This window comes from Heptranchias perlo, chromosome 6 (assembly GCF_035084215.1).
Source record: "Heptranchias perlo isolate sHepPer1 chromosome 6, sHepPer1.hap1, whole genome shotgun sequence".
NCBI lineage: Eukaryota > Metazoa > Chordata > Chondrichthyes > Hexanchiformes > Hexanchidae > Heptranchias > Heptranchias perlo.
In genome coordinates this window covers 49,344,194-49,371,584 of record NC_090330.1, presented here as the reverse complement: position 1 = coordinate 49,371,584, position 27,391 = coordinate 49,344,194, and positions in this window count along the sequence as shown.

Below are 27,391 nucleotides of genomic sequence, written 5' to 3'. Positions count from 1 at the left end.
TTTATGTCTGGATTTAACACCATTGATTCAATTCATGAGCAGATGGTGTTCAGAATAGCTGAATTCTGCAAACCTGCTGAGCAGATTAAACAAATCAAATCTGAAGTCTCTCACTCAAAAGGAATATTTCAAATATGTTTTTAAGATTGTAGGATTATACAGCTGAGGTTTCTCAGCTCTCTGACTAAGCTATGTTGTGATCCAAGACATTGGGATCGATTTCCCCCTGGCGGAAATTAGGAGGGAAAGCTAAAAACCTACCCGCTCAGAACTCGATCCTTTTCCAATTTTAACTGACAGGGTTATGCAGGGGGGGGGGGCCTCATGAATTTGTGCAAATCAGAGTCTAAGCTTCCTAGCTCACAGCAAATCTATCATCAAGACAACTTTCTTTCGCCCTAGAACATTGTGTGCTGATGCCCTTACTTCACTCCCTCCGCTGCTGAAAAGCTTATCCACACCTTCATGACCTCAAGGATTGACTTTGCTGCCCTTGCCAAACTTCAGTTAATCTAGAAGTCTGCAACTCAAGCTCTGTCCCAGTAAAAACTCCTGCACGCCCATCAGCTACATTTGGTCCCACTGGATCGACTTCAAGATCCTAGTCCTTTTCAAATCCCTCCACAGCCTCACACCACCCTACTCCAATCCACATCGTCTGGTTCTTCTGAATCCAGATTACTCCCATCCCTTCAGCTTCAAACATCGGAGGCCAGACTTTCAGCTATTACATAGAAACATAGAAAATAGGAGCAAGAGTAGGCCATTCGTCCCTGCGGGCCTACTCCGCCATTCAAAATGATCATGGCTGATCGTCTAACTCAGTACCCTGTTCCCGCTTTTTCCCCATATCCCTTGATCCCTTTAGCATTAAGAAATATATCTATCTCCTTGAATACATCTAATGACTTGGCCTCCACTGCCTTCTGTGGTGGAGAATTCCACAGGTTCACCACCCTCTGAGTGAAGAAATTTCTCCTCATCTCGGTTCTAAATGGCATACCCCATATTATTTCAATACATTTTGGCAACTCTCTTCAAAAACCACTTGCTACCTCTTTCCCTGCTTTCAAAAGCATCTTTAAAGATTTATCTTTTCAACTGTATCTTCAGTCTCTTTTTTCACTTTCAGCTTCTCCTCCAAATTCCTTACATTCTTGGTGTCCACTTTTTAACCCCCTTATGAAGTTCTCTGAGTCATTCTTTTATTTGCAAATTGTTGTTGGTTGAACAAGCATCTGTGCGAAAAAGTTCTAAAGCTTTCTAATTCAATTTGAGATGAAGTGGAAATGGAATATTTTTCCAGATAAACAAGGAACCCTCCCTAGTTTACGCACATAAAGATCCAAAGTGGAAATGAAGGTTGGAGGTCATGGAAACTTACATGGAGTGCCAAGCATAAAGAATAATAACCTATAGAAGTTTCGAGCAGAGAAGTTCATTTGGCCGATAGTTTGTAGTGGCTCTTTGCTAGAGAAATCCAAAAACTAATATCCATTCCCCACTCTCCGCTTTAAACATTCAATTTTCCCTTAAAAGGTGCAATGGTCTTTGCCTCAACCATTCCTTCTGGCAAAGCATTTCAAGCACTAACAAACTGCTACATAAATAAATTGCCCCTAACCTCTCTCCTTGTTCTCTTAGTAATTTAAAATTAAGGACCCCTTGTCACTAACTTTTCAACCAGGAGGAGATAGCCTTTCCCTATTTACTCTATCAAAACTTCTTAGAATTTTTAAAAAACAGCCATTAAATTTCCTCTGAGCCTTCTCTGTTCCAGTATCTCAAGTTTTTTCTCGTAGCTGTAGTTTCCCATCTCTGGCATGATCATGGTGAATCCATGCTGATTGTTCTCCATGGCTTTAATGTCAATTCTATAATGGAGTGCTGAAAACTGCACAAAGTACACTAACTGTGACCTAATCAATGTTTTATAAACATTCATCATTATTTCTTTACTCTTGTATATGCCTATCTATTTTATTGGCCATATTTATGGCTTTAGCTACCTGCACTCACACTTTCAGAGAATTACATATTTGAGCCCAGTAGCCAACATGTATTCAGAAGAGGAAAATCGTATCTGAATAATCTCCTTGACTTCTATGAGGAAGTGATGTCCCAAGGGGACTGTGGAAAGCCATATGACATAATCTATCTAGACTTCCAAAAGCCCTTTGACAAAGTCCAATATGAAGGGATATTAGTCAAGCTCAAAGCTGTGGGGATTTTGGGTAAACTCTGGGAATTGATGCAAAATTAGCTAAAGTGCAGAAAACAAAGAGTATTTGTAGAGGAGTTCTGTTGGGGTGAAGGAATACTGAAAGGGGTGCTTCAAGGCTTCAGCTGGGACTACTACTGTTTCGCATTTACATAAATGACTTGGACTCAGGAACTCAATGCAAAATGGTCAGATTTGCTGATCGTATCAAATTGAGAGGAGTTTTTGATTTTAAAGGAAGCAGCTCAGAAATTACAGAATGAGTTGGAAAAAAATAAGTATGGCAGAGCAACGACAGATGAAATTTATTTCAGAAAAATTGCTTGTCTTTCATATTCCAAAGCCTCTGCAAGACAAGCGTTAATGTCTGAAGGATCTATTACTCATAGGATCTAAGGCCACATCATGGGAGGAGCACTCTGAAATAAGTTGCACATTTTTGTAGCACACCTTAAAGATCTGCCAGGCTGCATCCCTAATTCAGTGAGCTTTGGGATGCCTTTGTGCAACTCCTTGCTAGATTTACTTTTTACCAAAATAGGCCACCGATATGAGGGTACGGTATCCTTGCTGCTGTATGAGATGCTGGTGAAAATACATGATCATTCTATCAAAATATGACACAAAAGCAAAATGCCATTATTTTCAGGTCCAATTTGAGATGAGTGTTAAATGATCTGAACACAAGTTAGATGCTCAATCTGGTTCAAACAGAGTTTACCAATCTGGTACAAACAGTTGACTTTCTTTTCACAACAACTTGCATTTACAGAGTCCCGTTAACAGAGGAAAACATCCCAAGACGCTTCACAGAAGCATAATCAGACAAAAAAATTGACACTGAGCCAAAGTAGGAGAAGTTAGAACAGGTGACAAGAAGCTGGGTCAAAGAGGTCGGTTTTAAGGAGTTTATTAAAGGAGAAGAGAGAGGTGGAGAGTAGGAGAGGTTTAGGATGGAATTCCAAAGCTTAGGACCCAGACAGCTGATGGCACGGTCGCCAATGGTGAGGCGAAGGAAATGAGGGAATGCACAAGATGCCAGCAGTGGAGGAACGCAGAGTTCTCAGAAGGTTTCAGGGCTGGAGAAGGTTGCAGAGATAGGGAGGGGCGAGGCCATGGAGGGATTTGAATGCAAGGATGAGAATTTTAAAATCAAGGCGTTGCCAGACCGGGAGCCAATGTAGGTCAGGAAGCGCTGGGATAAAGGTGAACAGGACTTTGTGCGATTTAGGATACAGGCAGCAGAGTTTTGGATGAGCTCAAGTTTATGAAGGATGGGATCAGGAGAGCATTAGAATAATCTTTGCTTGTCAGCACAGTTAAAGCCCATGGAATAAAAGGGGCAGTGGCAGCATGGATATGAAATTGGCTAAGAGCAGGAAACAGAGAGTTGTGGTGAACGGTTGTTTTTCGGAATGGAGGAAGTAGTGTTCCCCATGGGTCGGTACTAGGACCACTGCCTGTCTTCATATATATTAATGACTTGTACTTGGTGCACAGGGCACAATTTCAAAATTTGCAGATGACACAAAACTTGGAAGTGTTGTGAACAGTGTGGGGGATAGTGATAGACTCCAAAGGACATAGGCTGGTGGAATAGGCGGACACATGGCAGATGAAATTTAACGCAGAGAAGTGCGAAGTGATACATTTTGGTAGGATAAACAAGGAGAGGCAATATAAACTAAAGGGTACAATTCTAAAGAGGGTGGAAGAACAGGGAGACCTGGGGGTTTATGTGCACAGGTTGTTAAAGGTGGCAGGGCAGGTTGAGAAAGTGGTTTAAAAAGCATACGGGATCCTGGGCTTTATAAATAGAGGCATAGAGTACAAAAGCAAGGAGATTATGATGAACCTTAATAAAAAATAAATGATCTTCCCTCCATCATAACGTCAGAAATGGGGATGTTCGCTGATGATTGAATAGTGTTCAGTTCCATTCACAACGCCTCAGATAATGAAGCAGTCCGTGCCCATATGCAGCAAGACCGGGACAAAATCAAAGCTTGGGCTGAGAAGTGGCAAATAACATTCGAGCCAGACAAGTGTCAGGCAATGACCATCTCCAACAATAGAGAGTCTAACCACCTCCCCTTGACATTCAACGGCATTACCATCATCAAATCCCCCACGATCAACATCCAAGGGGGTCACCATTGACCAGAAACTTAACTGGACCAGCCACATAAATACTATGGCTACAAGAGCAGGTCAGAGGCTGGGTATTCTGCAGCGAGTGACTCACCTCTTGACTCCCCAAAGCCTTTCCACCATCTATAAGACACAAGTCAGGAGTGTGATGGAATAATCTCCACTTGCCTGGATAAGTGCAGCTCCAACAACACTCAAGAAGCTCGACACTATCCAGGACAAAGCAGACTGCTTAATTGGCACCCCATCCACCGCCCTAAACGTTTGCTCCCTTCACCACCGGCGCACCGTGGCTGCAGTGTGTACCATCCACAGGATGCATTGCAGCAACTCGCCAAGGCTTCTTCGACAGTACCTCCCAAACCCGCGACCTCTACCACCTAGAAGACAAGGGCAGCAGGCATATGGGAACACCACCACCTGCACGTCCCCCTCCAAGTCACACACCATCCTGTTATATATCGCCGTTCCTTCGTCGTCACTGGGTCAAAATCTTGGAACTCCCTTCCTAACAGCACTGTGGGAGAACTTTCACCACCTGGACTGCAGCGGTTCAAGAAGACGGCTCACCACCACCTTCTCAAGAGCAATTAGGGATAGGGAATAAATGCTGGCCTTGCCAGCGACGTCCACATCCCACGAACGAATAAGAAAAAAAAAATAAAACACTAGTTCGGCCACAGCTGGAGTAATGTGTCCAATTCTGGGCACCGCTCCTTGGGAAGGATGCGAAGGCCTTAGAGGGGTTCAGAAAAGATTTAGTAGAATGGTTCCAGGAATGAAGGACTTCAGTTATGTGGATAGACTGGAGAAGCTGGGGTTGTTCTCCTTCGAGCAGAGAAGGTTGAGAGGAGATTTAATAGAAGTGTACAAAATCATGAGGGGTCTGGACGGAGTAGATAGGGAGAAACTCTTCCTAATGGCGGAAGGGTCAAGAACCAGAGGACACACATTTCAGGTGATTGGCAAAAGAACCAACGGTGACATGAGGAAAAACTATTTTACGCAGCGAGTGGTTATGGTCTGAAATGCATTGCCTGAAAGGGTGGTGAAGGCAGATTCAATTGTGGCGTTCAAAAAGGAATTGGATAAGTTCTTGAAAAGAAAAAAATTGCAGGGCTACAGGGGAAGGGCCTGGGAGTGGGACTAACTGGATTGCTCTTGCAGAGAGCTGGCACGGGCTCGTCGGGCCGAATGGCCTCCTTCTGTGCTGTAACCATTCTATGATTGTATGATTCTAGTCGAGACTGGAGGTTATAAAAGCATGGATGAGGGATTCAGCAGCAGATGGGCTGAGACGGGCGATATTATGGTGGTGGAAGTAGGGGTCTTAGTGATGGATAGGATATGGGGTCGGAAGCTCAGCTCAGGTTCAAGTAGGACGCTGATGTTGCGATCAGTCTGGTTCAGCCTGAGACAGAGGCCAGGGACGGCGATGGAACCGGTAGCTAGGGAACGGAGTTTAACTGGCCAAAGCCAATAAAATTAAATAAATCAAAGTCCTTAAATTGTTTAGTAGTGTTTCGATGCCCCACCCACCCGTGCGTAGTTGTTTTCCTAAGTTTTTTTCGAAATCCAAATTAAAGTCATGCACAAGCATAGAAATTCTCATGTGAATGGCTGCATTTTACATTTTTCTTTATTTACACAAGTTATATTTTGACCTTACACACAGAGCTATAACTTGTTTTTAAAATTGAGCCACAGCCAGACACAAACTGAGGTTGCAGAGGTTCTGATTTGGCTCAGCTCAATTAAACCTTTCAAATTTCAGATAATTCAGTGCTTGTTCTTCAAGACAATCGAGAGATTTGATTATTTGCTTGAAGTATTATTTTACAGATTAGCTAAGTTTTTAATTAATAACACCAGCATACTAATCAGCTGGTCAATGCTTCGATTTGAATTCTTAATGTCAGTATTCATCTAACTTTACAGACCTATATCTCTGTTTGAACGTGTAATATTCAATTCAGATACAGGTGGATCAGCAAAATGTGAAGATCAAGTTCTCTGCTTACAGCCTTTTTGTACATTTAAGTTCATTAAATATTTCACTGTATTTCATCATTACTGAATTTCACACAAATTAGCCTAAAGACATCAAATTATAAGATTATTTTTTTTAAATTGTCCTGACTTATTCTTAAATTTAGACCTTTAAAATGAAGGTGCTCTTTTATCAGACATTTTCAAAGCTAGGGAAAGTCATAGTGTCATTGAAATTTCCAGTGATATAGTGCCTTGGGAGATCACTGTGGATTAGTCAGTTTTAATAACTATAGCGCTTTTTTCTTTATATATTAAACTTGATTATTTCTACTTAAGAAGAAGAAAATAAGGCTGTGGTCTTTCAGAGGTTTTATTAGCTTGAATACTGCATCATTCGGAATATCAGTAATATGGTTCACAAAGATTGATGAAAAATTGTTCTCGTGAAAGGTCACACTCGTATAGCATATCATTTTAAAGCTCTCAAATATTATAATCAGTTCAGTCCATTTATACAAAAGTTCATTCTTTCAATGTAATGCTTTTAGGCAAATCTGTTCTAAATATAGCAAGGCTGGAATGTGTCTATGGACAACTGTCAGCAGGATTTGTGACTTGTACTGAGTATGGAAAGGCATAAGGAAGTCTCAATATTTACTCTTCTTAAATGGTTTGGCAAATACTATTTTTTGTAATATAAAATTTACTCATATCAACCTATATAGCCAGGAGGCAAATAAAAGTGAGATGAGCCGCATTAAGAAATCCTGAGCAGTTGAATAGGTAGGTTAAAGAATGGCAGAGGGATTTGAATGTAATATAAATGTAAAGTAATGCACACAGCAATAGGAGATATAAAATGTACGCATAGTATGCAAAGGTGTCCATTGTCAAAAGTGGAATAAAAAACAAATTTCGATATGATTGTTGGATCATTCGCTGTTTCGTCAATATGAAGCACTGTCAACCAATTATCACATTCTAGGATATGTTATTTTAATCTTGTATAGATCGTTAGGCCACATTTCGAATGTTGTACCCAAACAGCTGCTCTGGAATCTGTAACATCAGGTTGTTATGGGAATAGTTTGCCCCTGAACTGCATTTGGTGCTATTAGAGGAATTCTGGATGCAAAGTCCTCTGACATTCATTTGCATGAAATTTTCATTGCTGCACTGTCAGATTTAGGCACCAGAGAAGCCATGAAGGAAGTTCCGATACATTACTGTTCAACAATAGCTTGGAATTATATACCGTCCTTAACATAGAAAAACGTCGCAAGACACTTTACAGATGGAAAATGAGAAAAAGATTAATGCTGAGCCAAAGAAAAAGATATTAAGAATGGGTGACCAAATATCCAGTCAAAAAGATACATTTTAAGGAGGGCCTTAAAGGTGGAGAGGGATGCAGAGAGGTGAAGAGGTTTAGGGAGGGAATTCTAGGGTGTGGGGCCCAGGCAGCTGAGGGCATGTCCTCCAATGGTTGGTTAAAGGGAGAGGGGATGCACAATGGGCAAGACTTTAAGGAACTGGGAGTTCGGGAGATTGTAGGGCTGGAGGAGGTTGCAAATATGGGGAAGGGTGAGGGGATGAAGGGATTTAAACATAAATATGATAATGTTAAATCGAAGGTGTTAGGGGACCGGGAGCGAATGTAGGTCAGCAAGGATAGAGGTGATAGGTGAGCAGGACCTGCTGTGGGACAGGAATTGGGCAGCAGAGTTTTGGATGAGCTGAAGTTTATGGAGGGTGGAGGATGGGAGGCCAACCAGGAGAGCATTGGAATAGTCGAGTCTGGAGGTGACAAAGACATGGATGAGAGTTTCAGCAGCAGATAGGCTGAAGCATGAGGTAGAGGCTGGCAATCTTACGGAGGTGGAAGTAGGTAGTCTTTGTGATGGAGAGTATATGGGATCAGAAGCACAGTTCAGGGTTGAATTTGATGTCCAGATTGTGAACAGTGTGGTTCAGCCTGAGACAATGGAAGGGGGGAGGGGATGGCTTCAGTCTACCCAACTATCTTAGAAACCTAGAGATAATCTCCATGTGGATGTTAAGGCTCTTTTTGTGTTAACTATAAACCAAACATTGTTATTGCCAAACACAATGGAAGGGGGGAGCTGGCAGGAAATGTAGGAAAATGGTGCACAAAACCAAATCGAGAGATGCCAGGAGCTTAATACATTTATCAAAACAAATTATTAAAACAAAAGAGATTAAAATAGACTCAGTAACAATATATTTGCAGATGATGAAATATTTGGCTGATAAGCTCAAGTAACAAATTGTCCAACATCACGAAGGATGGTGAGGATTCTAGAAAAAGACCCAATTATTTTAACATCTAAAGATAGTCAATATCAAAACCCCAAGAACAATGGGCAAGTGTGGAGATGTACCAACCCCATATCTTCCCATAAACAAAACTGCTGCACAACAAAAAGTGACCTCACTTTTAAATTTGTGCAGGAGGAAGAAGCCACATCCATTGAGTTCTTGGATATTGGTCAATAATCACTTTATGTGCTGATTGTGTACTGACATCCCTCACCTATCATTTTCTATTCTATTAAGTTATTGATAGTATAAAAACATTACTACATATAACATAGGTGTCAGTCATACAGTGCATTCTGTAATATCCCAATAATGATTTCCATTGTTAATGTGTTCAAAAGCAATTGAGGATACAGTCATATCAACAACATTGTAAAATCAAGAGAATGTAAATGAAAAGCCCTACCAAAATAGAAGAAAAAAGAACTTGCATTTACGTAGTGCCTTTCATTTTCTCAGGACATTCCAACGGTGTTCACAGCCAATTAAATACTTTTGAAGTCCTTTCATTGTTGTAATGTAGGGAAATGTGACAGCCAATTTGTGCATAGCAATGTCCTACGGGAAAAGACTCAGATCAAAACAGTACTTTTTTCACAAACTGAACCATATCCACCACAGTGGAATATTCAACATTAAGACAGGTAACTGAAAGACCAGGCTGCAATACTACAATTACCATTTAGTCAGTGTAATTATCAGTCCAGCGAAAAGGTTAGCAAGTACTAAAAGTACTAAAAAAAAGCATTTTGGGGCTCCAGTGAGCTGTACCAGAGAATACTAGGATGTGGATTGACACCTGTGGTTCCCCACACTGTAAGTTCTCATCTCAACATTTCCATTGAGGGAGCTGTTGCGTGGAGGTCTGGCGTCTTTCCATACAGTAGGAAAGATAAACTGGAAGGAGTCATGCCTAAGCTGCTCTCAGTCAGGGGCGTCAGTTGCTAGTTACCAGGCAGCACTGATAAAAGCTTGGGAACAGGCATGGATGAGATGAAAGATGATTTTAAAGATTATTCACAGCACTACTTCAGTTACTCAACAAAGTAATAAAAGATGACAGAGTAAATCACTTTCCAGAGGTTTAAATAAAAGGCAGAAATTACTAAGTGGTTTCAGGGTAGAATTTATGAATTTGTGCTCCCGAGACGGAGCATTGCACGCCTGGTTGCGAACTCCTGATAATGTCCCAGCAGCACGGGAAGTTCCTAGCTGAAAACACGGATTTGTAAAATTTACCCTTACAATTGGTCAGTCCAAATAAAATCACTAAACAAGCGCTCGATCTGTGTTCCTTTACCACAGAATTTCTATTTGTAAAGGTTAAGAAATTATTAAAGACCAAACAAAAAAAACTAAAATGGGATGGCAAATGAGGAAAACAGAATGTGATGGATGAGCCTGATGATCACACAATTGACACTGTCAGAGGAACCTGCACTCGCACTGCAGTTCATCATAAATTCATTATGGTTTCGGCTGACAACCACTGCATGTTTCGGCACAAGAGGAACCACAGAGCACTGCCATCTCAAATGAAGAGAGACATAAATCAACTGTAACACTGGACACAGAATATAAACAATACTCTATAGAAAGGTAAACAAAAACTTGGATAGAAGTAAGTACCCATGATACACCAGCGTAGAGCATTCTGGACTAAAAATTCTTTAGTTGAGTATAACACTCCCCTCTACAACCTGGATTCAAGTCCCACCTAGAATGATATGGGATGAGACAAGAGCTCTCCTCTCTGGAAGCTCGAATTGAAATATTTAGCTTCTCAACCCAGGTCCTAGTGGATGTAAGCTTACAGCATAAATGTTTGCTGATCTTAAGGATATGCTTAAGATGCTTTTCTGAGACTGGTGTTGAGACTTGTTGGGGCTGAGCGATGGCAGTTGATGCTGAACATTTCCTTGGACCTGCTCAATCCTGGCAATGTGTGAATAACAGAAAAAATTAATTCCCCTAACATCCCTCACCTATATGAGCATAAAGCTTCACAAAATAAATCTTTAGGGACTGCAGATAAAGACACTATCAGCATATTCCTGGCGAGGAATGAATGTAGGTTCAAGTGTTCACCTGAGAAGGAAAAAAGTGAGCTTGATTAAACACAACAGGCTATAAATTGGGCCGCGTTGTGTCCATTGTATAGGCACAACACAGACTCCTAAGGACCCAAAATGGCATCCAGAATGCGTGTGCACACTTCTAGCGTGACGTGCGCTGGATGCCATCTTGGTAAAGGTGTTCGCCCACGTGCAGATAACAAATGCCTTGTAAAGTAGGGAGCCTATGCGGTAGATCAGTGTGCAATGCTGATTTAAGGGGACAGATGTGATTTTGGAACTCAACGCTCCAACCAACACACTGTCTTAATCTCGCACAGCTGAACAGGTTATAGACGGCCTGGAGGACCCCCCACCAATGCCATTTAAAGGGATCATGCAGGAGTTACAGATTAGTTGCTAGATTATTGCTTCTGGCTACTGATTCACTTGTACCTGTTTTTGGAGGTCTCCTATACTTGGAGAAAGTTGCAATATTATAGAGAGTGTTGTCTGGCAGGTCCTGCATCTGTTGATAGCATTCACAACAGTATGCTGAACAAGGTTGCTGCCAACCATGGGTGGCCTGCGAGGGCTCCTGCTGGGCATTAAACACAACTGGAAGCGTGCAGTGAGGCCACGCAGAGCAGGTCAAGTTGCGAGAAGAAGGAGGATGAAGTGCAGGGCACTGAGCAGGTGGCTATATCCAATGAGGGCCTTCAGGGACCAATTCTCTTACCTCAACCTGAATGAAGATCAGTGCATCCGACTGTTGCGGATCACGAAAGAGGTCGTGACTGAGGTTTGTCAACTGCTGCAGCCTTAGAGCAGGGCAAGGACAGCATTGCCGTGGCTGTGAAGGGAACCATGGCGCTGAACTTTTACGGCTCTGGATCCTTCCAGGTTTCTGCTGCCGATATTTGCAAGATCTCGGAGTTTGCAGTGTACTGCTGTATAAGGGAGGTCACTGAGGCTCTGTATGAACTGCGCAATAGATTCATCACGTTCCCTCTTGACAGAGAGAAGCAGAATGAGCGAGCACGAGGATTTGCTTGCATTTCAGGCTTCCCCGTGGTGCAGGGTGCCATTGACTGCACGCACATGGCCATGCATGCTCCACATCTCAACTTGGCCATCTTCATGAACAGAAAGGTGTTCCACTCCCTCAATGTGCATCTGATGTGTGACCATACGCAGTGCATCATGGAGGTCAATCCCGCTACCCTGGCAGCAATCATGATTCCTTCATTATGTGGCAGTCCAACGTCCGATCTATCTTTCAACTGGCACGGCAAGTCAAAGGCTGGCTACTGGGCAACAAGGGCTATCCCCTCATGAGGTGGTTCATGACTCTGGTCAGGGATGCACGCACACGTGCAGAGCAGACCTACATTGAGAGCCAGGCAGCCACACAAGACATCATCGAGCACATTATAGGCATCCTGAAGCAACGCTTCCATTGCCTGGACTGTTCTAGAGGAGCCCTGCAGTACTCAGCTGAGCAGGTGTCAAGATTCATTGTTGTATGCTGCATGCTGCACAACCTCGCCCTTATGAGAGGACAGCCCTTGCCAGCGCCTATCCAGCAAGACCCTGAGGCAGAAGAAGAGGTGGAGGAGGAGGAGGAGACAGAGGAGGAAGAGGCAAGGAGGCAACAAGGTGCGCAGGCCCTGTCTGCCAGGGTTCTGCGTGTCCACCTTATTAATAATTGATATTAGTAACCTCAACGACACCTCCCAAGCCACCAACAGTCCCACACTCCTCACCTTTCCTCTCCCATATGACCATCAAATGATGCTCCTTATGATTACACATTGCTTCCTCCCGCAGCTCATCACACAAATAAAAACCACCACCAACTGCGACATCAAATACAAATTTATAAATTAACACCTGAAATCCTGTATACAACATTACACTATTCACCTTTGTGCATTCCCTTAGTGCCTGTCATTAGTGTACCTTTTCCTTTCCTAGTGCTCCTATGAGGTGCATCTCCTGTGGCTGGAGCATGGGAGGTGGAAGGCTGCTGACCTTCAATTGAGGAGCGTGCAGATGGCCGTGGAGGACAACCTTGAGCAACACTGGACCGGGAGGACCTGGCTTCAGACTGCACCATATCGGACTGGGCTGCAGTAATCTGGCCTGGCTGGCTGACAGGCAACAGCAAGGGCACTGGCAGAGTGGCAGGGGTGGGACCAGGAATACTGTCATCCTGAGAGAGGACAGTAGGTTCGACTGCCATGGCGCCACTGCCACTCGCACGGGGTGGCGCCTCAGCAATCCCGGTGATCTGCTGGAGAACAGATTGCTGTACTGCTGTGACACCCTGGAAGCCCCGTTCCACACTGGAACCCAGATCCACAATAGCAGCAACCTGAGCTTCCAAGGCAGCAGTCTGAGCTCCAAATGCAGCAGTCAGACCTTGGATGGCAGATGATGTAATGGAAGCTGAGACATCGGTCATCAGATGCTGCATCAGGGTGGGTTCCACAGGTGTGCTGACCAACTGTTCCACGTGGGTAAGAATGGGCTCCAAGCTCTGCGCAAAGCCCTGTGCCAAGTTTGAGGTGGATTCCTCCATGTCCTATGACACTGTGCAGGCTTTCTGGCAGGCTTTCCAGTGCCCCAAGCATTTGGTGGTGTCTGCCCATCAGCCATCTTCTGTAGCCTGGCCCATCGAAGTCATCATCTGACTCCTCTGCAGCAGAACTAGTGAGCAACCTCGCCCTCTGGCGAGCTGGCACCTGTGGTAGCCATTCCCCCCACCCCGGCTCCTGCGCACTCGTGCCTGGTGTCTCACCACGTGCAGATCCCTCCTCTAACCCAGCCTCTACACTACATGCAGTGTCAGTATCTGAGTTGGTGGATGCGAGTGTCAGATCAAGTTGCATTGTAACTTCATTATCACTATCTTCCTCCTCCTCTTCCTTGGACGGCACTGGCTCCAGTTCTTGGGTATCTGCAATGACAAAGGGAGACAGGTTGAGTTGTGGAGCGGGGAGAGGAGTGAGTAAGACATGTGTGCTTACACCATCTGCAGCACGTGAGTCAGAAAAGATTGTGGGATGAGGGAGAAGTGGGAAACAAGAAGGAGGATTAGGTACGCAGAGACCCTCATCATCAATACCTCCAGCACTGCCAATGGCAACAGCCTCAGCGACAGCCTGCCCAATGATCCCCAGCACTGTCTCCTCCACAGAGGTGAGGACATGTAAGCACGCCTGTCCTCCCCCAGGCCTTTGCTGCTGCCAGCTGTTATGCGCCACCTTCTCTTGCAAAGCAGAGGGAGGTGTGTCAGTGAGTGTCCTGCAAGCTGTCATGGTTGAATAGCTGCCGGTGTGTGTGACCTGTAAGTTGTGGGTGTGTGGCTTGTAAGAGTGGTACTAAGTGAGGGTGAGATGCAGCGTGCGTACGGACGGAAAGCGTTTGTTGGTGGGTGGGTGTCGTGCGTGGAGCAGTGGTGCAATTGGTAGGATGTGCCACTTGACACTTGAATTCACTCACCTTGACCACTGGTGCTAAATCATTGAACTTTTTCCTGCACTGCATCCACGTGCATGATGCAATGCTCCTGGCATTCACTTCCAGCACCATTCGCTCTCACTACCTCCGCAGCTGGTGTTTGGAGGGCCTCCTGCCACCCTATGGATACAAGATGGTCTTCCTTGCGTCCACCTCGTGCACCAAGGCCTCTAGTGCGTCATCCGAGAACCTTGGAGCACGGTCTCTCGCATTGGACTTTTCTTCGACCACCAATTGAACTGTCAATAGTTTTAGCAATAAAGTAAATGTGAGCACAAAATAAGAAATCAATTTAAAATGCATGAATGCTAATTGTGCACCAAGTGAAATCATTAAAGAAAGAATTTAATTGCATTTAGATAGTGCCTTTCACATCCTCAGGATGTCACAATGCGCTTCACAGCCATTGAATTATTTCTGAAGTATCATTAATGTTATGTAGGCAAATGCATCAGCCAATGCATGCACAGTTAGGTCCCACAAACAGTACATAAAATGAATGACCAGATATTGGCCCAGAATTTGCTGAAAAAATAATGGCGTGTGAACGACGCACGTCATTATTAATGTGCAAATCAGCCAGCTACTTGTGGCAAGGAAGAAATATCCTGTGAATTTGCGCCACTTTGCTTCACGGAAACGGCATCTCGCCTTTAGTCTCCTCGTGATTTTCATGTAGTTGCTGCATTTGCACATTAATTGCCTATTAAATTCGCCACAGAAAGTTAAGTGTAGTAATTAACAGCATAAGCAGCCTTTTAACAATGTGATAATTGTAATGACTGCCAATCAACCACTATTGCCCAGAAAGTGAACAATTAACAGTGTGGAGTTTCATTCCATCAGGTTATGAATTATTGTTGGAGATTTTAAAAATATCAAATTTAAAATTTAATTTTTTTCTTACTTTTCCTTTCCATCTCTCTTTTCTCTCTATTAATCCAATCTTTCCTTCCCTCTCTTTATTTCTCTTTCTGTACCTGATTTGACATTGAATTCACCCACTCTAATTCACTCTCCTTCTCAGTCCTTCCTCTATTTCTCAATCCTTTAATCTCACTGGTTAGGGAGATACACTGTTTGTCCCATTGTTCACCAGGGTCCTCGATGCCCCATTGCCCTCACTGTGTAGTTATCAGCTCACACTTCCAGCAACATTGTGGGCAAAACATTATTGAGCTGAAGATTCCAGGAACTAGTCTAATCAACAGGACACACCCTGAGATGCCCCGCTCCGACAAATTGTGGGGCAATATGTTTTGGTTGTGTTAGTTGAGGGATGAATGTTAGCTAGAACAGTGGGAGGTCTCCCTGTTCCTACAAAAAGGGCAATTGGATCTTTTACAATCACCTAAGTGGGCAAATGAGCTCAGTTCAACATCTCATCCAAAAAGCAACACCTCCAACAATGCAGCATTCCCTCAGTACAGCACCGAAATGTCAGCCCAGGTTTAATGTGCTCCTGTCCCGGAGTGGGGCTTGAACCCACAAATTTTTCACTCGAAGACAGGAGTGTTGCCACTGAGCCAAGCTGACAATAAAAAAACCTGATAGGTATAGACAGAGGATAAAATGGTCTATGGGATATAATGTTTTTTGGGTGGAGGTTGAGGGGAGTAGCAGGCCAGGTTTGATTAGCAGTCATGTGAATATGGATGGATTTTCTGGAGTTTGCTTTGATAACCTTTGGGGAACAGGGTGCATTTATGTAGAAGTTCCAGAGGGTAAATAGGTGGGATGTTGTCCATAATAGGACAAATTCTCCATGGTCCTTGGAAGCAGTTGACTTGATGAATGAATGGCTTTTTCTAATTCTTTGCTTTCTTATGTTATCAGTTGACATAAATCTCCCCTGTATGAATAAAAACAAATCACTAAATGAAAATGTATTCTCTTCAACCATGTGTTTGAATACACAACTCACTGCACACTCTTGTCAGCAATGTTACGGGAGGAAATTATTATAGATACCTTAATAGAGTAGTAAAGAGAAAATTAATATGTATATGTTACGAATTTTGGTCTGCTGCAGCTACCTTTAGAGGTTCAATGGTGTTAGCCACTCCCGTTAGCAGTCTGAGTATCTTACTCTTACTACATTTATGATGTGGAGATGCCGGTGATGGACTGGGGTTGACAATTGTAAACAATTTTACAACACCAAGTTATAGTCCAGCAATTTTATTTTAAAATAAAATTGCTGGACTATAACTTGGTGTTGTAAAATTGTTTACAATTACTACATTTAACCAGAATAATCCCATGAAGACTCTGCTTTCTCAAAAGCTACCCTGGACAGGAAGTTAGGTTGTTTGTCACTCGATTCTTTTAGGACTGTGGGCTGGTCAGTAGAGCTGCCAATCAAATCTGTCTGGATACAGGGCCCTCTTGAAATTAGCTTCATGAAAAGGTCAAAAGGAAGAGGCATTCAAATCCCTAAGGTGTGAATGTATGCTGGAAAGAGTTTTAACAAGTCCCTATTGTCTGAGCACACCATTTGAAATGCTTCAAACACTCAGCAGGTCAGGCAGCATTTGTAGAGAATACAAACTAGTTCATTTTTTGGTGCTGACCCATCTTCAAAATTGAAAAATAAGAGATCAGTTTATTAGTACGATCAGAAAAAGAAGAGGGGAAATATATAAATTTTAAAAATAACAAATGTAGAGAGGAATCGTGAGTGGAATTGGGTAACAGTAATGGATTAAAACATTAAACAAACAAAGAGGATAATTACAAATTAACAGCATTTAAAAAGGAGCAGAACAAAGGGAAGGGGGGAGGAAAACACCTGTTTGTTTCAGATTTTCAGCAGCTGGAGATTTTTGCTTTTAGCTAAATGTTTCACCTGGCTTCAGTTTGCATCTCAACACATCTCAGTATCCTGAGACACTAACTCCTTTAAAGTAATCTTCAACTGAGAAACACATTTTAACAATAACTCATATCCAGATTCTTTCTGTAGAAAAATGATCAAAATATCCAGAAATGTGCCGGTATATGTGAATTGGATAACAACAATTAAATCTGGCTATAGCTTAACTGGTTTTAATGAATTTTGGTTACAGTTTTTTTCCTTGAAGTTTTGAAATGACTAACTATGAATGACATTGTTCAGCATTGAAAGAAATTGCATTTATATAGAGCCTTTTATGTCCCCAGGATATCACAGTCACTGAATTACTTTTGAGCTGCAGTAACTGTTGTTATGTAGGCAAATGTGGCAGACAATTTGCATGCAGCAAGTTCCCACAAACAACAATCAGATAAATGATCAGTTAATCTGTTTTGGTGGTTTTCGTTGAGAGATAAATCTTGGCCAGGATACAGCAATAACTCCCCTGCTCGTTTTTCAAATTGTGTCATGGGATCTTTTGCATCTGCCTGAGATGTACCTGACAGGGTCTTAGTTTAAAATCTTATCCAAACGACAGCACTGACAATGCATTACTCCCTCAGTACTGCAGTAAAGTGTCGGCCGACAATAAGTTCTCAAGTCCCGGAGTGAGGCATGACCACTTGACTCAAAAACAAAAATGCTACCAGCTGAATCAAACTGACACAAGCTAAAATAAACAAAACATCAAGTGCTTTTAAATTTCCTACTGCATCAATGGATGTGTGGGCTCTGGGTAAGGGCAGGATCTCCTGATGCAGGAGATCTCTCTCTTGGTGAAGTACTTAATATTTATTTTAACTATATCACATAGAGAACTAAGCTAAAAGAAAATCAAGTCCATATGTAACTGCAGTCTTCAGCTTGCCTCCCATGCTCCTTCTCTCTCAGGACTCACTAAATCAGGTTCATATAGAGCACTGAACATTACAACAAAGCAACAGGAAAAGCAGCACAATGATTTTAGTCTGCCTACAGTACAAGAGTAAGACACACTCAGCGACAGTAATACCATCCATAGGCAAGTATATCTGGTCTTATATTGTTGTGAATTGCCTACATAACATCCTCGATCCCTCTGACCTTTCAAACTACTGCCTATCTCCAAATCTCTTTCCTTTCCTACCTTTCTTTCCTTTCCAAAGTCCTCGAACGTGTTGCCACCTCTCAAATCCAAGCCTATATTTCCCACAACTCCCTGTTTGAATTTCTCTAATTAGATTTATGTCCCTCCCACAGCACCAAAACAGCCCTAAACAAAATCACAAATGGCATTCTCTATGACTGTGACCATGGTGCATTATCCCGTCTTGTCATTCTTGACCTCTCTGCAGCCTTTGACGTAGTCGACCACACCATCCTCCTCTAATGTCCCTCCTCTCTCATTCAGTTCTTGCTCGGTTCTACTTTTAGCTATCAGATCGGAGTCAGATCATCTCCAATAATGGCTTCTCTTACTGTCGCCGCACAATTACTTCCAGAGTCCCCCATGGATCTATCCTTTATCCCCTTCTCTTCCTCATATAATGCTGCCCTTGGCAACATCATCCGCAGGCATGGGGTCAGCTTCCATATGTATGCCAAAGACATTAGCTCTACCTCTCCACCACCTCTCTTGTCCCTGCCACTGCCTCTATTTTGTTAGACTACTTGTCCAACATCCAGTCTTGGATGGGCTGCAGTTTCTTTTTTTTTTATTCATTCATGGGATGTGGGCATCGCTGGCAAGGCTAGCATTTATTGCCCATTCCTAATTGCCTTTGAGAAGGTGGTGGTGAGCCACCTTCTTGAACCGCTGCAGTCCATGTGGTGAAGGTTCTCCCACAGTGCTGATAGGTAGGGAGTTCCAGGATTTTGACCCAGCGACGATGAAGGCGATATATTTCCAAGTTGGGATGGTGTGTGACTTGGAGGGGAACGTGTAGGAGGTGTTGTTCCCATGTGCCTGCTGCCCTTGTCCTTCTAGGTGGTAGAGGTCGTAGGTTTTGGAGGTGCTGTCGAAGAAGCCTTGGCAAGTTGAACATTGGGTAACTTCTACCCTTGCCATCGATTCCATCCCCTTCCCTGGCCATTGTCTCAAGCTGAACCAGACAGTTCGCAACCTTGCCATCATATTCAATTCTGAGCTAAGCTTCTGACCCCATAGCCTGTCCATCACAAAGACTGCCTACTTCCACCTACGTGACATCATCCACTTGCACCCTACTTCAACCCATCTACCACCTGAAACCCTCATCAATGCCTTTGTCACCTCCAGACTTGACTATTCCAATGCTTTTCTGGCCGGCTTCCCATCCTCCATAAACTTCAGCTCAACCTAAACTCTGCTGCTTGTATCATATCCTGCACCAAATCCTGCTCACCATCACTGCAGTGGCCCAATACTACAGGATGCTTGCACCTGGATTAGGTAACTCATCTGTGGTGCAAGATGAGGTAAAACTGTAAGCTGTATGGGACCTTTAAAATGAAGCTGTGCACATACTTCAAAGAATGTCAGCGTACATGTGTTGAAATATCTTGCAATATATTGTCTGTGGTAAAATGCTGTCTCCATTTGTTGGGTTTCAGCAACTGGAGTTGAGTTTGAGTACAAAAAATATATTTTGCCGAGGAACTGTTTAGTGACATTTGCATTCATTTTTATGATTTTGTTTTTGCTGTGTGACCGTTTCTACCTGTTAATTTTAAGTCCAAGTCCCTAGTACATGCGAGGTATGGTTTACCACTAGATATCTGGCAAGCCAATGGGGGTAAAAATTGATATGGTTTTGAAGATATAAGATTATATATTAAAATTCGAGCTTTTGTTTTTGATTTGATTGCTTGTCCTCATCATGGTTGACGTGAGAACATATAACTACATTGTATTTAAAGATGATGAAATTGGTCTTCATCATTAGCGCAAAATGGCCAATAGCAAATTGTCAGCCCCATTTACACCCAGTCTGATTATATTTTTTGTGAAAAAGAAAATCAGGCGGGGTGTAAAACAGGCTGCCGATTCACTATTGCCCGTTTTGCGCCAACACCAATGGCCAATTTAACCCCCAACCAAACTAATTCGGGGTGAATTTTCAACACATGAGCATTTTCAAAACCAGGACACAAATCAATTTTTTTTCCCAGTGGCCAAATTACATTTGTGATGGATGTTAGTGCTGAATTAAAGGGACGCTACACGGGAAATTATATCCACCCTCTCAAATAGAACAAACTCTGAGAAGTGGTTTCAAAACTTCCCAGAGTCTATTTCAGTAATTTTAATTTCTCAAGTTTTATTAATAAAGTTAAATACTAAGAAATCTTTAAATTTTCATATCTGAAAGGCAGATGAGGGAAGTAAAATGAAACCAGTCTTCAGTCTCCATTAGAATGAGTTCAGTTTTGTCATCCTTTCAACTTAATATTTAAATGTATTCTCAACATTTGACAAAGTATTATCAAGTTGTTTTAGCATTCCCTGCAGTCAATCACCTCACTTTACTAAAAATATATCCAGTTTCAGGGCAGGAAAAAACATTCATGTTTCAAGGTTGTTGCTTTACAGGCCCATAACTTTATTTGCTTGTAAACCCAAATTGATCCCTATAATTTGGCACATGAACTTCCCACATAAAGGTGGAACATGAGTACTTCCCTCCACTTCCACCACCAATACAGATGCTGGATACATAGTTATAACCACCAGCCCTCAGACTATCATCAAATCTGGCAAAAACAATAGCTGCAGCCTTCATTCCGCTTCGAACCCCCCCACCATAGACCATTAGAAATATTTAAAAATTGGGAAATTAAAAAATTGGAATTGAATCTTTTGGAGAATACCTGACAATCAAAAAGAACAGAATGCCTACTGTGATAAAAAATACTTTTTATCTACAAGCAGAAAGTTAATACTGGGAAGAATGGTCCTCAGTGTAAAAGTGGGGAATTATAAAATGTGCTTCGCATTATACAATAAAGCATTCATTTTAGCAATGAATGCACGGTATATATTGCAAATATAGCTTCCAAAATGGAAGTTCTTGCATGCAATAGCTGTGATATTCACATAACTCATTTTGAGTTATTACTGAATAGTTTTGCATTTCTAAGATTTTGTATACACAGATTTTTTTTACAAAAATCAGCCAATGTTTAAGTAAGCTATCCTTGACGTTGTGACTTTTTCTTTTAAATAACTACCTGACTGCATTGCTTTTGTCCTGAGGGAACTCCATCTGTTCACTAATGAACAGTCATGCATTGTGGTGTGCAGATGCTTAATTTCAGACCACAGGGCTCTAAAATAAATGTCATGCTTTCTAGGTTGCTGATGAGGATTCTAAAAACTAATTAGACAACACAAAATATAATGTGCTAAACCCATCCCAAATTATAGCAAATTGGTAAGTTTGGAATATTAATCATGGAATCATAGAAAATTTACGGCACAGAAGGAGGCCATTCGGCCCATCGTGTCCGCGCCGGCCGAAAATGAGCCACCCAGCCTAATCCCAATTTCCAGCACTTGGTCCGTAGCCTGGTAGATTATGGCACTTCAGGTGCACATCCAGGTACTTTTTAAATGAGTTGAGGGTTTCTGCCTCTACCACCCTTTCAGGCAGTGAGTTCCAGGCCCCCACCACCCACTGGGTGAAAATAATTTTCCTCAGCTCCACTCTAATCCTTCCACCAATCACTTTAAATCTATGCCCCTTGGTTATTGATATCTCTGCTAAGGGAAATAGGTCCTTCCTATCCACTCTATCTGGGCCCCTCATAATTCTGCATATCTCAATTACATCACTCCTCAGCCTCCTCTGTTCCAAAGAGAACAATCCCACCCTATCCAATCTTTCCTCATAGCTAAAATTCTCCAGTCCTGGCAACATCCTCATAAATCTCCTCTGTACCGTCTCTAGTACAATTACATCCTTCCTACAACGTGGTGACCAGAACTGTACACAGTACTCAAGCTGTGGCCTAACCAGTGATTTATACATTTCCAGCATAACCTCCCTGCTCTTATATTCATTGCCTTGGCTAATAAAGGAAAGTATTCCATATGCCTTCTTAACCACCTTATCTAACTGTCCTGCTACTATCAGGGGTCTGTGGACATGCACTGCAAGGTCCCTCACTTCCTCTACACCTCTCAGTATCCTCCCATTTATTGTACTCCCTTGCCTTGTTTGCCCTCCCCAAATGCATTACCTCACGCTTCTCCAGATTGAATTCCATTTGTCACTTTTCTGCCCACCTGACCAGTCGATTGATATCTTCCTGCAGTCCACAGCTTTCCTCCTCACTATCAACCACACGGTCAATTTTTGTATCATCTGCAAACGTCTTCTTCTTCATGCCCCCTACATTTAAGTCCAAATCATTAATATATATCACAAAAAGCAAGGGACCTAGTACTGAGCCCTGCAGAACCCCACTGGAAACAGCCTTCCAGTTACTAAAACACCAGTCGACCATTACCCTTTGCTTCCTGCCACTGAGCCAATTTTGGATCCAACTTGCCACTCTGCCTTGGATCCCATGGGCTTGTACTTTTTTGACCAGTCTGCCATATGGGACCTTGTGATTTTCTTAAATCCCCTCCATCTCTTCATATATTTCCATCTCGGCTACCTTATTGTCTTTCCTTTGTTTCTCTTTCAACCAGTATATGGGTTTTGATTATATACCATTTCAAAATTATTGAAAATGCCATTACCCTTCAATTGATGGAAATTTTTCAGGGTGGGATTTATGACAGAAAGAAGGATCAGTCCTGTTTCAAGACACAAACCTGCTGTATTAAATCTTATAACCAAATTTTAGTTAGGTCAAAATTGGCAAATTTAAACTGGATTCTGTTAACTGCTTTCTGGAAGGAGTTTAGTCTGCCTTTTTGTTATGTGGGGGTTAAGCGAATACATGCAATTCTAAGTGGAGGCATCAAACTTCAAACATTAATGGCAACAGAAATTCTCTCCAGGGTCTGAAAACTTTTAATTCATCTAATGTCTTCTGAACTACAGCTAATCAAGTTTTGCATCTTTGGAACACAATGATTATTTTACATTGTAGATTCCAGTTATAGACCAGGTGCTTTAATTTGCAAATCAGTCAAGTGCAGATTACTTTTCCCAGACCTAACCCAATTATGCCTCTTTAAGGCTTTAATTGAATATACAAGACCTGGGCAAGGTATGAACTGTTATTCAGTCAATAGGCGACATGTTCAAGATGTACCATGTGGTGTCTTTCAATCTGTTTCTGTGCTCAACAGCTTCTCTAGGCTGTGAGAAATGCAAGAAGCTGTTGGCCAGTTCTTCAGTTCAATTAGATCTACTGTATTTCCAGATCACTGTTGACATCAAGGTGTATGCTTATGGAAAGCTCAAAACAAGCAAAATACTTCATTTAAAGGCCTAGAATCTCAAAACGGTTTGTTATGATGGACTCATAAAACAGTTTAATGTGCCAATGAACGATCAGTGCTGAATTGAGTAATTTTATTTGCTGGTTTAACTTGCTTCTGTGTATATTTCTTTCTTGTAATAAACATTTGGTAGTTTAGCTTGAAACTTATAGTCCATTGTGTTTTTCTGTCTTTTAGAGATTGGGGTGGGGGAGATGAAATTGGTGTTTGGCAGTAGCACAAAATGAGCGATGGCAAATTGGCAGCCTGTTTTCCACCCCGCAAAGACAATTTCACCTTCTCGGAGTCTACTGTGGGTGATCTATCCTATTTCTGGTATAATCAGGATAGTTTACTTAAGCATTGGTTGATTTGTTAAAAAAATTCTGTGTCTACAAAATCTTCGATATGCAAATCTATTCAGTAATAACTCAAAATGAGTTATGTGGATATCATAGCTATCCCTCAGCTTACCTAGCTAAGTTTGTTAACATGTCACCCAGACATGCTCACAAGTCAAGACCACAGATTCAAATTCAATTTTACATGTCAAGCATTGCAGCTACAGAACATTGCCATTTTAGTAGCACATGTATCAACAGCTCCACTGTAAGCTTCAAAAATATTAAAAATTTACCAGAATTTTCTAAACCTGTCTTTTCCTATAAATCAATAAATATAACATAATGCCCGATGGTGGCTTTTTTTACAATAAATTTTGAGAGAACTTTTCATACATAAAATGAAAAATATGCCACTGATGTATTTATTTTGTGAATACTGTTCTCATCTTTTCAAGGCTTTCTTTGAAACCAGACATAGAATGGCCATTTAATTTTCCTGCCTAGTAATGCAGCAAAGTTATGAACAGTGCCTACTGAATGGCCAGCTTGTTAGTTCTGATGGCAGAGTACTGGAATTTAATAATAGAAATCTACGTTCAGTCTCAGTCTCAAATGAATGTTCATGTCACCTTGGTCCAGCAAAGGTAAATGGAGGTTATTGAAGCCTACAATTTGTGCCCTATTCCAATAAGCTTTATTCATCTTCACCATAAAAGGCAGCTTCCTCAAAGGTAATAATCTCTGAATTACTACCTGAGCTACACGCAAATTGGCATAGGGACAAACAGATTAGATGGTTAAATGCATGGCTGAAAGAGTGGTGTGGGAAGCAGGGGTTTCAATTCATGGAGCACTGGCACCAATATTGGGGAAAGAGGGAGCTGTTCCATTGGGACTTAAACCGGGTTGGGACCAGTGACCTGGCAAATCGAATAACTACCACAATAGATGGGGCTTTAAACTATTAAGAGTGGGAGAGGATTCAGGTAAGGGTAAATTTATAAGTCTAAAGAGAAAAATCAAGGATATAGAGCAGAATAGCGATTTGGGTAAAAACAAGCAGTGGGTGTTAGGAAGGGACAGAGAATTTAACAAAGGTGATAGGGCATTAGTGACTTAGGTCACATCAGGTAAAAAAAATGTTAAAATTAAAGGCGCTATATCTGAATGCACGAAGCATTCATAACAAGATAGATGAATTAATGGCACAAATAGAGATAAATGGGTTTGATCTAGTAGCCATTATGGAGACGTGGTTGCAGGGTGACCAAGGTTGGGAACTAAATGTTCCAGGGTACTTGACTTTTAGAAAAGATAGGCAAAATGGAAAAGGAGGAGGGGTAGCCCTGATAATAAAGGATGAGATAAAGACAGTAGTGAGAAAAGATCTTAGCTCAGAAAATCAGGATGTAGAATCAGTATGGATGGAGCTAAGAAATAACAAGGGGCAGAAAACACTGGTGGGAGTAATTTACAGGCCCCCTAACAATAGTTATAGTGTTGGACAGAGTATAAATCAGGAAATTAGAGGAGCATGTAACAAGGGTAAAGTAATGATTGTGGGGGTATTTAATCTTCATATAGACTGGGCAAACCAAATTGGCAAAGATAGTTTGGAGGACAAGTTCATGGAAAGCATTCAAGACTGTTTTCTGGAACAATATGTCGAGGAACCAATTAGGGACCAGGCTATTTTAGATCTAATAATATGTAATGAGACAGGGTTAATTGGTAATCTTATAGTTAAGGATTCTCAGGGAAAGAGTGATCATAATATGATTGAATTTCATATTGAGTTTGAGAGTGATATACTTAAGTCCGAAACTAGGGGCTTATATTTAAACAATACGAATTACGTGGGTATGAGGGTCAAGTTGGCTAAGGTAGATTAGGAAATTAGATTAAAAGATATGACGGTAGATAAACAATGGTAAACATTTAAAGAAACAATTCATAATTCTCAACGAATATATATTTCCTTGAGGAATAAAAATGCCATGGGAAAAGTGAACCAATCGTGGCTAACTAGAGAAGTTAAGAATAGTATTAGATCAAAAGAAGAGACTTACAATGTTGGCAAAAAGAATAGTAAGCCTGAGGATTGGGAGGGTTTTAGAAAACAGCAAAGGAAGACCAAGAAATTGATAAAGAGGGAGAACATTGAATGCAAGAGTAAACTAGCAAGAAATATAAAAACAGATTATAAGAGCTTCTACATGTATGTAAAAAGGAAGAGATTCGCAAAAGTAAACGTGGGTCCCTTAGAGGCAGAGACAGGAGAAATTATAATGGGGAATAAGGAAATGGCAGAGACGTTAAACAAACATTTTATATCTATCTTCACAGCAGAAGACACAAAAAACATACCAGATATAGTCGGGAACCAAGGCTGTAAAGAGAGTGACGAACTTAAAGTAATTAATATTAGTAAAGAAAAAGTACTGGAGAAATTAATGGGACTAAAAGCCAACAAATCCCCTGGACCTAATGGCCTACACCTTGGGTTTTAAAAGAGGTGGCTGCAAAGATAATGGATGAATTGGTTTTGATCATCCAGAATTCCCTAGATTCTAGAATGGTTCCCATGGACTGGAAGGTAGCAAATGTAACCTTGCTATTCAAGAAAGGAGGGAAAGAGAAAACAGGGAACTACAGACCAGTTAGCCTGACATCAGGGGGGTGATTTTAAACCCCAAGAAGGGTGGGTCGGGGGCTGCTGGGAGTTGAAAATAGTTGTTTTTTTGGGTCGCGACTGCAACCTGGCTTTATTTCCAGTTTTAACGTCGGCGCATAAAAGTACAGGCTTCCCACTGGGAATGCAAAGTCTGAAAATTTTGTGGTTGCGACCCAAAAAAAACAACAATTTTCAACTCCCATCTGCCCCCAACCCACCCATTCTTGGAGTTTAAAATCACCCCCAGGAGTAGGAAAAATGCTGGAATTATTAAGGACATTGTAACAGGGCACTTAGAAAATCATAATATCATTAGGCAGAGTCAGCACGGTTTTATGAAAGGAAAATCGTGTTTGACAAATCTATTGGCGTTTTAAGAGGGTGTAGCAGGATAGATAAAGGGGAACCAGTGGATTTAATATATTTGGATTCTCAAAAGGCATTCGATAAGGTTTCAAACTAGAGGTTATTACACAAGATTAGAGCTCATGGCATCGGTGTAATGTATAAGCATGGATTGAGGATTGATCAACAGACAGAAAATAAAGAGTAGGAATAAATGGGTCATTTTCGGGTTGGCAGGTTGTAAGTAGTGGGGTACTACAAGGATCAGTGTTTGGTCCTCAACTGTTTACAATACATGCCAATGACTTGGATGAGGGGACCAAGTGTAATGTATCCAAGTTTGCTGAAGATACAAAGCTAGGTGGGAAAGTAAGTTGTGAGGAGGACACAAAGAGTCTGCAAAGGGATATAGACAGGTTAAGTGAGTTGGCAAGAAGGTGGCAGATGGAGTA